The sequence below is a fragment of the Aethalodelphis obliquidens genome, unplaced genomic scaffold (genome assembly GCF_003676395.1).
Source record: "Aethalodelphis obliquidens isolate GAN/ISIS:26980383/991018 unplaced genomic scaffold, ASM367639v1 scaffold24, whole genome shotgun sequence".
NCBI classification, from domain to species: Eukaryota; Metazoa; Chordata; class Mammalia; order Artiodactyla; family Delphinidae; genus Aethalodelphis; species Aethalodelphis obliquidens.
Window position 1 is genome coordinate 18,145,376 of NW_020837968.1, and position 13,087 is coordinate 18,158,462.

At 53.1% G+C, this 13,087-nt stretch overlaps 1 long non-coding RNA gene across 1 annotated transcript; it reads right to left on the reverse strand.

The window, feature by feature from the left end:
* Window positions 1-594: 594 nt before the first annotated feature.
* Window positions 595-10,611, reverse strand: LOC113628557 (uncharacterized). The gene is made up of 2 exons (XR_003436141.1): window positions 7,019-10,611; window positions 595-1,118 (listed from the first exon to the last, which is right to left on the reverse strand). It is a non-coding gene; the product is annotated as an uncharacterized LOC113628557 (long non-coding RNA).
* Between the last annotated feature and the right edge of the window lie 2,476 nt (window positions 10,612-13,087).

The window sequence follows — 13,087 nt, forward strand, 5'->3', positions numbered from 1 at the left end:
AAGAGGTCAAGCCGCGTGCCCAGGTTCACACAGTTAGAAGGCTGCAGAGCCAGGCCTCAGCCCTCCGGCCTCAAGGCAGCCTGGCCCTCCTGTTACGCAGTGCCGTCCCCACCACAGTGAGAGGGCTCCTGTGCTGGGGACGAGCCAGCAGGGGTGACAGGAGCAGCAGGGGTGACAGGAGCAGGCAGCGTTCCAGATGGGCCTCGAGGGGTGGGCAGGATTTCAGCAGATGTAGAAAAGGTGGGGCACAGAGAGAGTGAGTCAGAGAGACAGGAAGTGCAGGCCAGGCCTCAGGGGAGGCTGCTGGTCCAGGAGGGGCCCAGGTCAGCCCCTGTGTCTGACCCGCCAGTCCCCTCTGAGGCAGGACAAGCTCCTGAGGCATAGCTCACCATTAGCCAGTGTAACTCCAGCTTTACCAACTGTCCCAGCCAAAGCCTTCGGCTTTATGTCAGAGGAAGGTCACAGTGGCCCATATAACCTCACTCTGCTACACCGCTATGGGCAGCAGCCCTCTCTGAACTGTGGTCTATGCAGTAAGGATCTTTGCAGTAATTTGCAAGGAGAAAAAAAAGGGGCTTAAGCAAAAAAAAAAAAAAAAAAAAAAAGGAAATTACTTTATTGGTGCCTTTTGGGGAAGGGCAGGGATAGATCTGGTACTTCCAGTAGAGCTTGATCCAGTGGCTTACGTGATGCCATCAGGAGAGAGGCAGCTCTTCGCTCCGCCTCTGCTGCAGGTTGGTTTCATTGTCAGGCCCCAGCAGCTCAAGATTCAGGCCGTCCTTCCTGTCGTTAGGTCCAGTAGGGAACGTCTGACCCAAAGATCCTCTGGGAAGGCTCATTTCATGTCATTGCTCTGCCTGGGACATTTACCCCTCCCCAGTGAGAAGCTCGCAAGTCCCACGGCCGCCATGTTGCTAAGCTGGATTTAACCCCCCCACCCCCGGCCCAAAGGTCATGATCTAGGAGTGGGGGAGGGGTGCTACTCCAGAGGGTAATTAGGGTACTCCTTCCAGGAGAAGCGTGCAGAGGAAAGACGGAGAAAAACAGAGGCTCACCCTACACACAATACATTACCAAACCCATTCTACCAAAGTTGCTTCTCGCCTGGTTTGGGGAACCTGGAGGAGAGATAATGACCTTGAAAATGTGCAGCCCTCTCACCATGGCCTGAGGCCAGGCTGGGACACCAGGCCTGCCCGCTAGAGCGGCCAGCTGCTAACCAAGCCAGAGGCTGGGCACAGATCACGCCAAAGGGGAGCCACACTGGAATTTCAGGGTCAGAAGGTGAGCGGTCAAAGCAGGGGGTCAGGACAAGGTGGGATCCGGCCCTCGGCACCCTAAGCACCCGATCGGGTGGGACGCAGTGTAACACATCCGCCGAAATCTCGAGTTTCCATCTTTTCTCTACAGTGGCGTCACTTTGAAAGGGGCCGGTGGCAGGATCCCTAATTTGCTTTTTTTTCCTTTCCTTCTCTAGCATTCAAATGATTCCAGAGCCCTGGAATTTTGCCTTGTGCAACCCACGTCAATCCAAGTTAAAAGGACTTCCCGGGCTTCCCTGGTGGTGCAGTGGTTAAGAATCCACCTGCCACTGCAGGGGACACGGGTTCGAGCCCTGGGCCGGGAAGATCCCACATGCCGCGGAGCAGCTAAGCCCGTGCGCCACAACTACTGAAGCCCGCGCGCCTAGAACCCGTGCTGCACAACAAGAAAAGCCATTGCAAGGAGAAACCCACGCACCGCAACGAAGGGTAGCCCCCGCTCGCCGCAACTAGAGAAAGCCTGCGCGCAGCAACAAAGACCCAACGCAGCCAAAAATAAATAAATAAATTTATTAAAAAAAAAAGAAAGATTTCCCCAGAGAATGTTTTCTCCTGTAAGACTGGCCACAGAAACTACTCTAACAGGGAAGATATGAGCTCACCACGTCATCCCCTACCTGCATCTTCCCTTCTCTGCCTCAGCTGCTGAATTAGGGGCAGCTGGGGCTGCCTGGTCCTCTGTCTTGTGCAAATAAGAGAAAAAAAATAAAACAAAACAAGGAACAGTCCTGGGGCAGATGCAGCCGTCCATCAGGGTACAAGGTCTGAAGCGGGGCACACACTGCATCTCACCCAGGAGCCCTTGGACAGGGCACAAACTGAAGAGCTGTCCGTGGCACTTTTGGTAGGTTATAGGAAGGGGAAGGTCCCCGACCCCAGCACACCAGCACCCAGAGGGGAGGCAGAGAGAGGGAGCTGATCCCTCTGGCACCCCCTCCCCAAGGTAAGAGACTCCACTGATGGAGAGAAATATAATTGTCATTAAAACAAATCATCAGGTTTTTTTATTTGGCAGAAGCATGGCACTCTGCAGCTTTCAGTGAGTGGTCACCCTCAGTTTCTCTTTTGAGACTCTCAACAAAACCTGTCGGGTAAAGGGGCAGGTATTTCTCACTTCCTTTTTACAAATAAGGGAGCTGGGATCTAAGGGGCTGATTTGCTTATCCTCGTCTCATGGCTAGCAGGAGGCAGAGCCAGAACTATAAGCCAGGCTTGTTGAAATCGAATCCAGGGCTCTTTTATTTGTTTCTATTCTGTGTTAAAATAGAAATATCTGACCTGTCAGGAAATCCTGTTAGCTTTACCTCCAAAATGCTGCGTATCCAGAAACTGACCACTTCTCATACCCTCACTGCCACCATCTCTTGCCTGAATTATTGTAACAGCCTTGTAACTGATCCCTTGTATTTGCCCTTGCCCTGAAGGCTGCTTTCCACACAGCCACCGATTGATGTTCTCTTCTTAAAACTTGAGGACATGTCATGTGTCTGCTTCAAACCTTCCGGTGGCTTCCCTTCTTTCACAGTGGTGCAGAAGGCCACGCCCACACCCTTCACTGGCCTCATCCCCTAACATTCCCCCTCTGCCCACTCAGCTCCAGCCACCCTGGCTTCCTAGCTGTTGGCTTCCACCGCAGGGCCTTTGCACATGCTGCCTTCTCTGCCTGAACATCCTCCAGCACTGCCGGGTGCTCTCTCTCTCTTCTTCAGGTCTTACTTACCCCAATGTTACTTTCCCGGTGAGGTCTTTCTTGACCACTCCGTTGAAAATGACAGCTCCCCACCACCCCATACTTCCTTTCCTTTTCTCCAGAGCCCTTTCCGCCCGTGTCACTCCATTCATCAGTTTTTCCAAGCTAGAATCGTTCCTGCAGGGCAGGGAGTTTGTCTGTTTTCCCAGCCCTAGAACAAGGCATAGCAGGTGCTCCCCAAATGCTAAGGGAGTGAAAGACTGAACACACTGCCCTGGTGCGTGAGGCAGCTTGTTGTCCTTTCTTCACAAGGACAGATGCGGTGGTGGTATAATAAGATGCCCTCTGAGTAGCAAGTGTGGAGAAAGAAAAGTCTCCCTCCCTGGAGTGGTGGCCCTTTGCAGCCAGTCCCCTGCCATTCAGTTACTTCTTCACCCAGTGCTGAGTAATGTAACCTGGTGACCTTTTGGAGACCCGCACCTGAGAGACTCTTTTGTTAGGGCAGAACCGTATCTCCTGGAACCTTTTTTTTTTTTTTTTTTTAATTTTATTTATTTGGCTGCGTTGGGTCTTTGTTGCTCTGCACGGGTTTTCTCTAGCTGCAGCAAGCAGGGGCTACTCTTTGTTATGGTGCACGGGCTTCTCATCACGGTGGCTTCTCTTGTTGCGGAGCACGGGCTCTAGGGGCGTGGGCTTCAGTAGTTGTGGCTCGTGGGCTTCAGTAGTTGTGGCTTGTGGGCTCTAGAACGCAGGCTCAGTAGTTGTGGCACACAGGCTTAGTTGCTCCTTGGCATGTGGGATCTTCCCGGACCAGGGCTCAAACCCAAGCCCCCTGCATTGGCAGGTGGATTCTTAACCACTGCGCCCCCAGGGAAGTCCTCCTGGAACATTTATTTTAAAATTTTTTAAAAGTTTCTAGGAACGTGCCTGTCAGAAATCTTCAAACTCCCATTGCTTTGTCCCAACTTGTCAGACATGCTCTGGGGAGAGGAGAATGGTGGTGGAGATGTTTGCACAACTCTGTGAATATACTAAAACCCACTGAATATACATTTTAAATGAATGAATTATGTGGTATGTGAATTATATCTCAATAAAGCTGTTATATATATTTTTTTAAAAAAAGGATTTTCCAGCTGGACTGGAGTAGAGGGAACATGGAGGGTGAGGGAGTCTATTGCAGCAGTTCAGGGCAGAAATAAGGAAGGTCTGAGTCAAGGCTGTGGTCATGCAGGTGGAGAACAGGGGCCTGAATGTGGAGACGAGGTAGAGCCCACAGGGTTGTGTGTGTGTGTGTGTATTGTTGTCATTCTCGTTCTCGTTGGAAGGGAGCTAATAACAGCTCGTATTTATTGAGCGCCTTCTGTATGGCCGTGACCCATGGAACATCTCCTCTGTTCCTCACTGTAACTCTCTAAGAAGGGCTGTTTTTATTCTGGGAAACTGAGGCACAGAGGGATTCAGGAATTTGCCAGGCTAACACAGGATGTGGTGGAACTGGAATTTGCACCAAGTGGTTCGACTCTGAAGCCTCATTCCTCTAACCCCCGGGCTTCTGGGTGGGTTGGCTGGAGGAGGGGACGTCTCTCTCTGAGAGATGAACCGGTTTGCAAGGCAGAAACAGAGACACAAACGTAGAGAACAAACGTTTGGACACCAAGGGGAGAAAGGGGGTTGGGGATGAATCGGGAGATTAGGATTGACATATATACACTAATATGTATAAAACAGATAACTAACGAGAACCTGCTGTATAGCACAGGGAACTGTACTTCGCTGTACAGTAGAAACTCACACAACATTGTAGAACAACTATACCCCAGTAAAGAAAGAAAGGGAGGGAGGGAGGGAGGGAGGAAGGGAGGGAGGGAGAAATACTGTGGGAATCACCAGGCACATATGAGGTGGCAGAGAAAGTTTGAATCACCTATATATTAGGACCAAACTGGGACAAGCTAGAGCATTCCAAACGTGGAACAAGGGGTCCTATATAAAATTAATATTTAAACCAAATTATATATAAACTATATACAGTTTTTCAAAAAAAAAAAAGAATACTGACGGAGGGGCAAGGATTTGGGGGGAAGGGGACAAGTTTAGCCTGGGACATGATGAATTTGAGATGCCCCTGGGATAGCCAGTAGATATTCCATGTAACAACGGGTTAATGGAACAGGAGCTTGAGAGAGGAGGCCAGGAAATGACAGATTTCCACACCATCGGATATATTTGTTCTCCTCGGGAGTGAATGAGAGCACGCGTAAGAGTCTCGTAGGAAGAGGGGAAGAGGAGAGAAACAACGATGGAGACCTGAGGTTCCTGATACTTAGGGCGGGGAGGGGGTGGGCAGAGGAAGAGCAGCCAGAGAAGGATGTGGTGAACAGTCAGGAAGCAAAGGGAAAGGCTCACCGGGGACTGAGCCCTGGGCACCCAGAAGGGGAGGCTGGAGGTGTCAGCCCTTAGGCGGGGTGAGGACAGGCAGCCACTGGGAGTCAGAGGAGGGACGTTTCAGATCATAGTCGGGGGAGGAGTGAGTGAGGGTGAGGTTAGGAGACGGGGAGCGCAGACCTATGTGAGAACCACTGAGGACAGTCCTCCTACCGGCACCTGGTAGGGAGAGCAGGAGAGAGAGTGTCTAATCCTCCAGTCCTGGATGCCTCTAGACACCAGCTGAGCCCCGGTGGGTGTCTGTCATCTGCAGGCTCCCGGGCGGCCCTTCCTGCTGCGAAGAATGCAAATGCTCGCGGAAGGATACAGATGACCACGGCCTCTCAACCGAGAGCGAGGAACAGCCAGGGTTTCTGGTTTACTGCTTTGGGAGCATATTCAGGGTTTCAACAATATCGAATAGTTAGCTGAGGGTTTTTTAAACTGTAGAGTATGTTTATTGTGACACAAAATTGGTTGTAATGGGCTTTGACCAAAGTTTGAATTCTGCTCAGAAAGCCAGCCTGTGCCACTACTCTTTCTTGTTTGTCACGCTTGAGGAAAACCTGATCTCACGTAAAAGCAGCAACTACAGCCAAAATGGCCAGCCAGCCGCCACCCATCACCCCCCACCCGCCCTTAACCTCTGCCGCCACGTCCAGACACTCCACACACAGCCAAAATGGCCAGCCAGCCACCACCCATCATCCCCCTCCCGCCCTTAACCTCTGCAAGCTCCTCTCCTCTGCTGCCACGTCCAAACACTCCACATAGGACACCACCTATCCTTCAGGACCCTTTCACGTCACCGCCTCTAGATAAACACTTGCTGAATGACTGAATGACCCGCCCGCCTGGGAGCAGCTCTCCCCACCAGGGCTTTCAGGCGAAAATGGGGGTCGCTTCTCACTATTACCCCAATGAGGGCTCCACCTTTGTTGCTTTTTTTTAGCCCAAGAAGCAAAACCTGGGACTTTCCTGCGGCTAAGCCTCCACGCTTCCACTGCAGGGGGCACGGGTTCGATTCCTGGTCAGGGAACTGAGATCCCTGCACTGAAGGCCGCGCAGTGCAGCCAAAAATAAATAAATATCAATAAATAAAATATGATTAAATAAAAATGAAGAAGCAAAACTTTCCAGGGTTGAATTGCTAATCAGCATCTACAGGGTAAAAGTGACAGAGAGTGCGGGTCATCTCCCCCAGCGGGGGCCTTTCACGGCCCTGCTGCGAACCATGGCCACTGCAATGGCCCAGCTAGGGAGGTGATTCCACTTTTCCTTTGAGGTACTTCTCTCCCCTCCAGCTGCCCTTGAGTGTTTTGGGCGTGAACAGCGTGTGGAGCTTCCTGCCCCTGCCAGAGCTAACCCAGAGGGATAGATTGCTTTTGAAGGACCTGGAGGACCCACGCCCTTCTCCTTCGCCTTGCATCCACTGTTTGTCCCTCATCCCTTCTCGTCTGAGGATGTCCGCTAGGGTCTGGAGGGCAGGTGCGGGGCAGGGCAGCAGCTGGCCAAGGCCTAGAGGGGCTGCTTTCAAACACATTCAAACCCAAATGAACCAACGATAGATAAAACAAACCTTTAAAAAAGGAACTCCCTTAGGACAGCCCTCTGTGGCTCCACAGCTCCTGCTGGCTGCCTCTCTCAAGACCGTGTGCTCTGCTCTCTGGAAGCAGATGGCCTGTTGGAGTTTTCTGGCAAACATTCTGCTACTCTGCTGGGACTATGCGGCCCTCCCCAGTCGCTGCCGGCTGTGCCGGTCCGGGTTGCAGCATCTTGGGCCTGCTGGGCTCGCAGGCCAGGCTAGAAGAGAACACAAAAGAGGCGTACGCGCCCCTCCTCACCCCAGGACCCCTGCTGCCAGGAGGAACAGCACAGCTTTGTTCTGTGAAAACCCAGATAAAGAATGACCTGGCCCTAAACCAGCCCAGACTCAGCACGTCAGTCCCGCCCTCCCTGCTCTCAACCCCTTTGTCAGGAGTGCACTGGGGAAGAGGCAGGAACAGCAGAGGGGCACAGCTGCAGAGATGCAGGGGGGTCCAGCCACCCAAAGCATGACGGGCTTTCAGATGATTCAGGGGACCCTCCTGCTTGCAGAGAGCAAAAGCTCAGGGGCACGGGACGAACTTGAGGGAAGGAGGGTCAAGGCCGAAAAGCCTGGATTACTGACCTGGGGACCACATCGTTCTTCCCTTGGACTCTCCTTCAGCATCTGTACAATGGGCGCATGACCCCTGCTCTGCCACCTCACGTTCCGGCCTCGGCCTCAGGCTCAGCCTTCTCACCTTTGATCTTGCCTGCACAGCTCTCCTCAGACTGACTCCCACTGCTTCTCCAGGCCCCAGGGTGGTGGAAAATGCCTCTCCCATAGCTCCCACCCACAGAGAATAGGCCAATTCACCTGAAGAAACACCAGCACCACCTGGTTCCAAATTCCCAGGGAAGAGACTGAATGGCCAGCTGGCTCGCGCTCACCTGGGCGGAGGTGTCCTGCTGAACCACGGGAAGTGACCCAGCACCAAGGGAGGGGAGGGGGTAACATGGCTGGAGGTGGACAGGTGGCTGTGATTAAGGGGGTTATTGTGAACTGGAAGGATGCTCCAAAGCCACGTGCACCTGAGATGCTATGTTACAGAGAGGGATGCGGGAAGAGGGACGATGAGCTGAGGCGTGGACACGCTCAGCTGATGTGACTTTTGGGTGTGGAGTCGGCCGGAGTCCAGAGCCTCGTGCTCCGCAGAGGTCCAGCTGGAGGCGCAGATCTGGGAGCGTCAGTATCCAGGAGGCCATGGGGAGGAGATCCCCCAGGGAGAGAGAGTGGGGAGGGCTGGAGAGGGGCAGCGAGGAACACCAGTGATGAGATGGGCAGAGCTGAAGGAGACGGAGGAGGGGCAGCCGGGGAAGCAGGAGGAAACCGAGAAAACAGGGCAAGATGTAATCCAAAGGAAGACGAGGGAAGGGCTGGTGTTGTCAGAGGTCAGGCTAAATGAAGCCAGAAAGGTGAGCAGCTGGGGGTGGGTGTGCACAGAAAGGCCCTGGGAGGGGTGACGCTGAATCTAGAGGGACAGGTGGGAGATTCTCGGGTGGAGCCCAGGCACCCAGGATGAGGAATCGTCACATGCAAAGACACACAGCGGGGGACTTCCCTGGGGGCGCAGTGGTTAAGAATCTGCCTGCCAAGACTTCAGCGTCATTTCCCCTGAACCCCGTGGCCTCCTTTGAGACATCTGTTGACTCAAAGAAAGACACACAGCATGAGAGTTGTGAGTTTAAGTTTTATTCAGGGTCCTGCTGAGGACTATAGCCCAGAGACGCCACTCAGCAGCTCAGAGGAAACTGCTCTGAAGAAAAGAGGGGAAAAGCCAGTTTATATATGATTTTTGGCTGGGAAATACTTGCAATCAAGCATACATCCTGGTAAAAGATGACTGCTAGTCACAAAGAACAGATATCTCCAGTTAACGATTTTAGTGCTTTCTTATGTATGGGAAGATGCAAAAATATAGGGTCATGGGAATTCTTCCTGAGATATACATCTAACTATCTAGGGGCCCATTTATCCAAAGCACAGGGTGTCTCGTCCTGTTTCTTAACCTGAATGCCTCTCAGGGTGCACGGTTGGTGGGACCGCAGTGGGTTAAGACTTAACCCTTGCAGAACTGGGTGGTGAGCCACATTCTTTGTTCTTTGTTCACGCAAGTGTGCAGGATGGCTGTGAAATAAACTGTCTGCGCGTGAGGAATGAAACGGGAGGAAGGTTCACTTCCTCAATCTGGAAAGACAGACAGGCCTCACGCTCCTCAGCCGGGCTCTCAGAGAAAAGGAGAGATGGGGACAGAAGGCCGACTGACTGCTGCTGCTTCAGGGGCTGCTGAGGCCCAAGAACATCCACTTGGGTTGGCCAAGGCCTGGCAGCGACAGAGCGTAGGCCTCGGACTCCTCCAGCGGGAAGGTCAGACTGCCCAGGCGACATGGCAGGTGCCCTGCACAAGTCCACAGAGCTCCCTGTGCGTGCCCGTGGCCATCCAGGAAGACCCTGTGGGGGACGTCTCGGAGCCTCTGGAGGTGGAGGCAGTGCTCAGGAACAGGAGAGGCAGCGATGACCACCCAGGACTGTGGCCCAGGCCCCTTCTCGTGTTCCTATTCCCCTGAAACCCTCGGGACTCCTGATGAGCCCATGGAATTGGGGGGAGGGGTTCTCCAGAAATAAAAAGTGGACGATCCCCCTCGGGGAGATACAAGCTTGAGGTGAGATTAATTTAGTTTAGGAAAATGATGTTTGTTGTTTCTTTTACATTCCAGTGTTAAGGTTCAGTCGGGAGTAACAGAGATCCTAACTTTTACCCAAAAAAGGTGATTCACTGGAAAGAGGATGAGAAAGCAGCGGGAACCTAAAGATGGAGGTACAGAACAGTGTCCCGGCACTGGAACGCCAACAAGAATCAGCCATGCCCCTTTGCTGGCCTCTGCTTCTTTTCCCCCAGGGGTGGGGCATACCCAGAGCTGACTCCTGTTGATCGCTTACTATGTGCCAGGCACTTACAGAATGGAGTACTTTACATGCGTTGTTTAATCCTCATGACAACCCCATGAGCTAGGTATTAATAATATTACTCCCATTTAGCCAATGTCTGATTGAGGCACAGAGAAGTTGAGTCACTTGCTGAAGGTCACACAGCCAGGACATGGAGGGACATATTCTCCAGAGAAACAAGAGGCATCATGAACTGGATGAGCACCCTAGGTGCGTCTCCTACCCCTGGCTAGCCCCCTCCCAATAACTTGACAAGGCACCAGGTAGGACAGGCAGGAAGAAGGCGGACTGACGGGTTATTGTTATCCACCAGTTTACACGACACTTCACACGTGTTCTCATCTCAGCCTCACCACAACTCCCTGTGGAAAAGGAGACCCAGCAACGAAGTGACGGGCCTGGAGCCACCGCAGCTGCTGAGAGCTGGGCCCCGTCCAGGGTCTTGGGGGTGTTTTTTCCTCACCTCAGCCTTGGCAAGCGCAGGGGGTGCTGCTGGCCCCGTTGGTGCAGCAAGGACAGACCGTGTGCAAGGCTTTCCGACCAAGTGGTGTGTTCAAGCGCTCCAGGTCCTGACGCTACAGGAGAGGAGCGGGGTGGGGCCGCAGTGAGGTCTCCGCGCTTAGGGAACTTGGATCCACCTGCAGCGCCTGCCTGAGGGAGCCGCCCTTTCTGTGGCTAGGGCTTTTGAGCTCATTTCCTGTCTCGGTTCTCTCTCTCCAGGTTGTGGGGAGGGCGGCGGGGGGGGGGGGGGGAACGCGCTTCCTTCCACAGGGGGTGGGGGGGGCCGGGGCGGGGGGGGGCTGCGGAATAGCGGCCCCCCGCGCCCTCCGGGGGCAGGAGGTGATGGGGGGGCACTGCGGGGGCAGTTCTGAGCCTTTGGGTTCCTTTCGCCGAGGCGGCTCCTGAATGGAGGTGCGGGCAGAGAGGCCCGTGAGGCTCTCAGGGGCCCTGGGGGCTGGAGGGCCAGGCCTCTCGGGAAGGGTCACAGGCCCGCGATTGACAGACATCCCGCTTGGAGAAGAGAAGGATAAGGAGCTTTCTGGTCACCAGGGAGCGTGTGCCCAGGCTCGTAAGAGCCACGCGCTCCCCTTCAGCCCCGTGGATGAGGTCTTTAGAGACCCCTGGGACCGTTCCTTCGCCAGGAGCCGGCGGGGCTTGCACCATGTGATCCCTGAGGGGGCTTCCCACTTCTGACCCCCAGAGCTTCAGTTGAACCCCCTGGACTGTGTGCAGGAAATGCAAGGAGGGGGAGGAAGGGAGACAGACTCCAGGAGGGCTTGTTTAAAAGGGAGCCCAGGGGTTTTCCCTGGTGGCGCAGTGGTTGAGAGTCTGCCTGCCAATGCAGGGGACGCGGGTTCGTACCCCGGTCTGGGAAGATCCCACATGCCGCGGAGCGGCTGGGCCCGTGGGCCACGGCCGCTGAGCCTGCGCATCCGGAGCCTGTGCTTCGCAGCAGGAGAGGCCGCGACGGTGAGAGGACCGCGCAAAAAAAAAAAAAAAAAAAAAAAGTGATCCCTGTTCCTGCCTACACCTACTAAATGAGAGGCGGGGCCCAGGATCTGCATTTTCACCATTTCGCACTAAAATCTGAGACATACCACACTGGCCCTTGTGCAGTTCCTCAACCACAGCTTCGCCTGCTCTGCCTCTGCCATTCCCCCAGATCTGCACAGTTCTCCCTCCATGTCATTCAGGTCTCTTCTCGAATGTCCCTCAGAGAGTTCTTTCCTGACCTCCAGTTTGCAATGTTTGGGAAATACTTGTACTAAAAAACTATTTGTTGTGAACCTAAAACTGAAATTGAACTGGGCATCCTGTATTTTTATTTGCTAAATGTGACCATCTTGAGGCAGGAGGACTCTGCACCCGCAACCCCCTGAGAGTAGGGCCGTTTGGTAGTTGAAGTTTCCAGGAGCAGCAAACAGGGCTGCAGCTGCCACCCCTGCACAGCCCTGCCCTTCAAAGAAGGCAAATCCTCTTCTGGGGCCCTCCTGCATATCTGCAGAGGAGTGTGTAGGAACTTCCAGGCTAGGAATTAAACCTAAGTGCTTTCTTCTCCCATATTCTCCTCCTTGGCCCTGCTTCCTGCCCCAGATGCTCAGGTGTTCTGCCTCAGTCCCCAGGTGATCACACACTGCAATGGACTCTCTAGACAGGTCTGGGTATACTGTACTCATTTCCCCCCATCCCCCATGGGTTCTTTTGGTTGCTCTAATAATGAAATTGATACAAGACAGATTAACAGGAGGAAAAACAATTTAATTTGTATGCACAGAGGTCTTATAGAAATGGGACTCCCAAAGTGACCAAATCAGGATGTCTATATATCATTTTTAGACAAAGAAATAATCATTTGTGAAGTTTTAACAAAGGGCCCGCAGTGCTTGGGGCTGCAGACTAATGAAGAAGTAACAAAGTTTGTTTATACAGCTTTCTTAGCCTTGAATTCCCTGACTCTGGTGATAAGGATGCTTTCTATCCTTTCCTTATAGGGAGGATACCTTCACATGGGAGATTTATTTACCACTTTCAGGGGGAAAGAGGGGAGTCAGAGTGTTTTTCTATGTCATTTTTTCCCCCACTGGCTGTTTCTCAAATAACTTTAATTCAGATAATCAGTATGCCACTGCGATACATCTTGGGGCGGCCTGCTCTGAGCCCCGAAGGGACAGGGAGCCCCTGCCATAGGAAACAGACACCACAGGGCAGGCTCAGAAATAGACAATGAGCTCCCTGACCTTCACACCAGTAACCATGACAACTTGTGGTTGGGGTGAGTTAGGAGTTGAATTGTGCCCCACCCCCAGTGGGTATGTTGATGTCCTAACCCCCAATGCCCCAGAATGTGACCTTATTTGGAGATAGGGTCTTTACAGAGGTAATCAAGAGGTAACGAGATTATTATGGTGTCCTTATGAGGTGAAATTTGGACACAGACATGTACGGAAGCAAGACCGTAAGAAGACACAGGGAGAGGACAGCCATGTACAAGCAAAGGAGAGAGACCTGGGACAGATTCTCCCTCCCAGCCCTCAGAAGGAACCCACCCACCTGCTGACTCCTTGATCTTGGACTCCTAAGCCTCCAGGGCTGTGAAATGATACATTTCAGCTG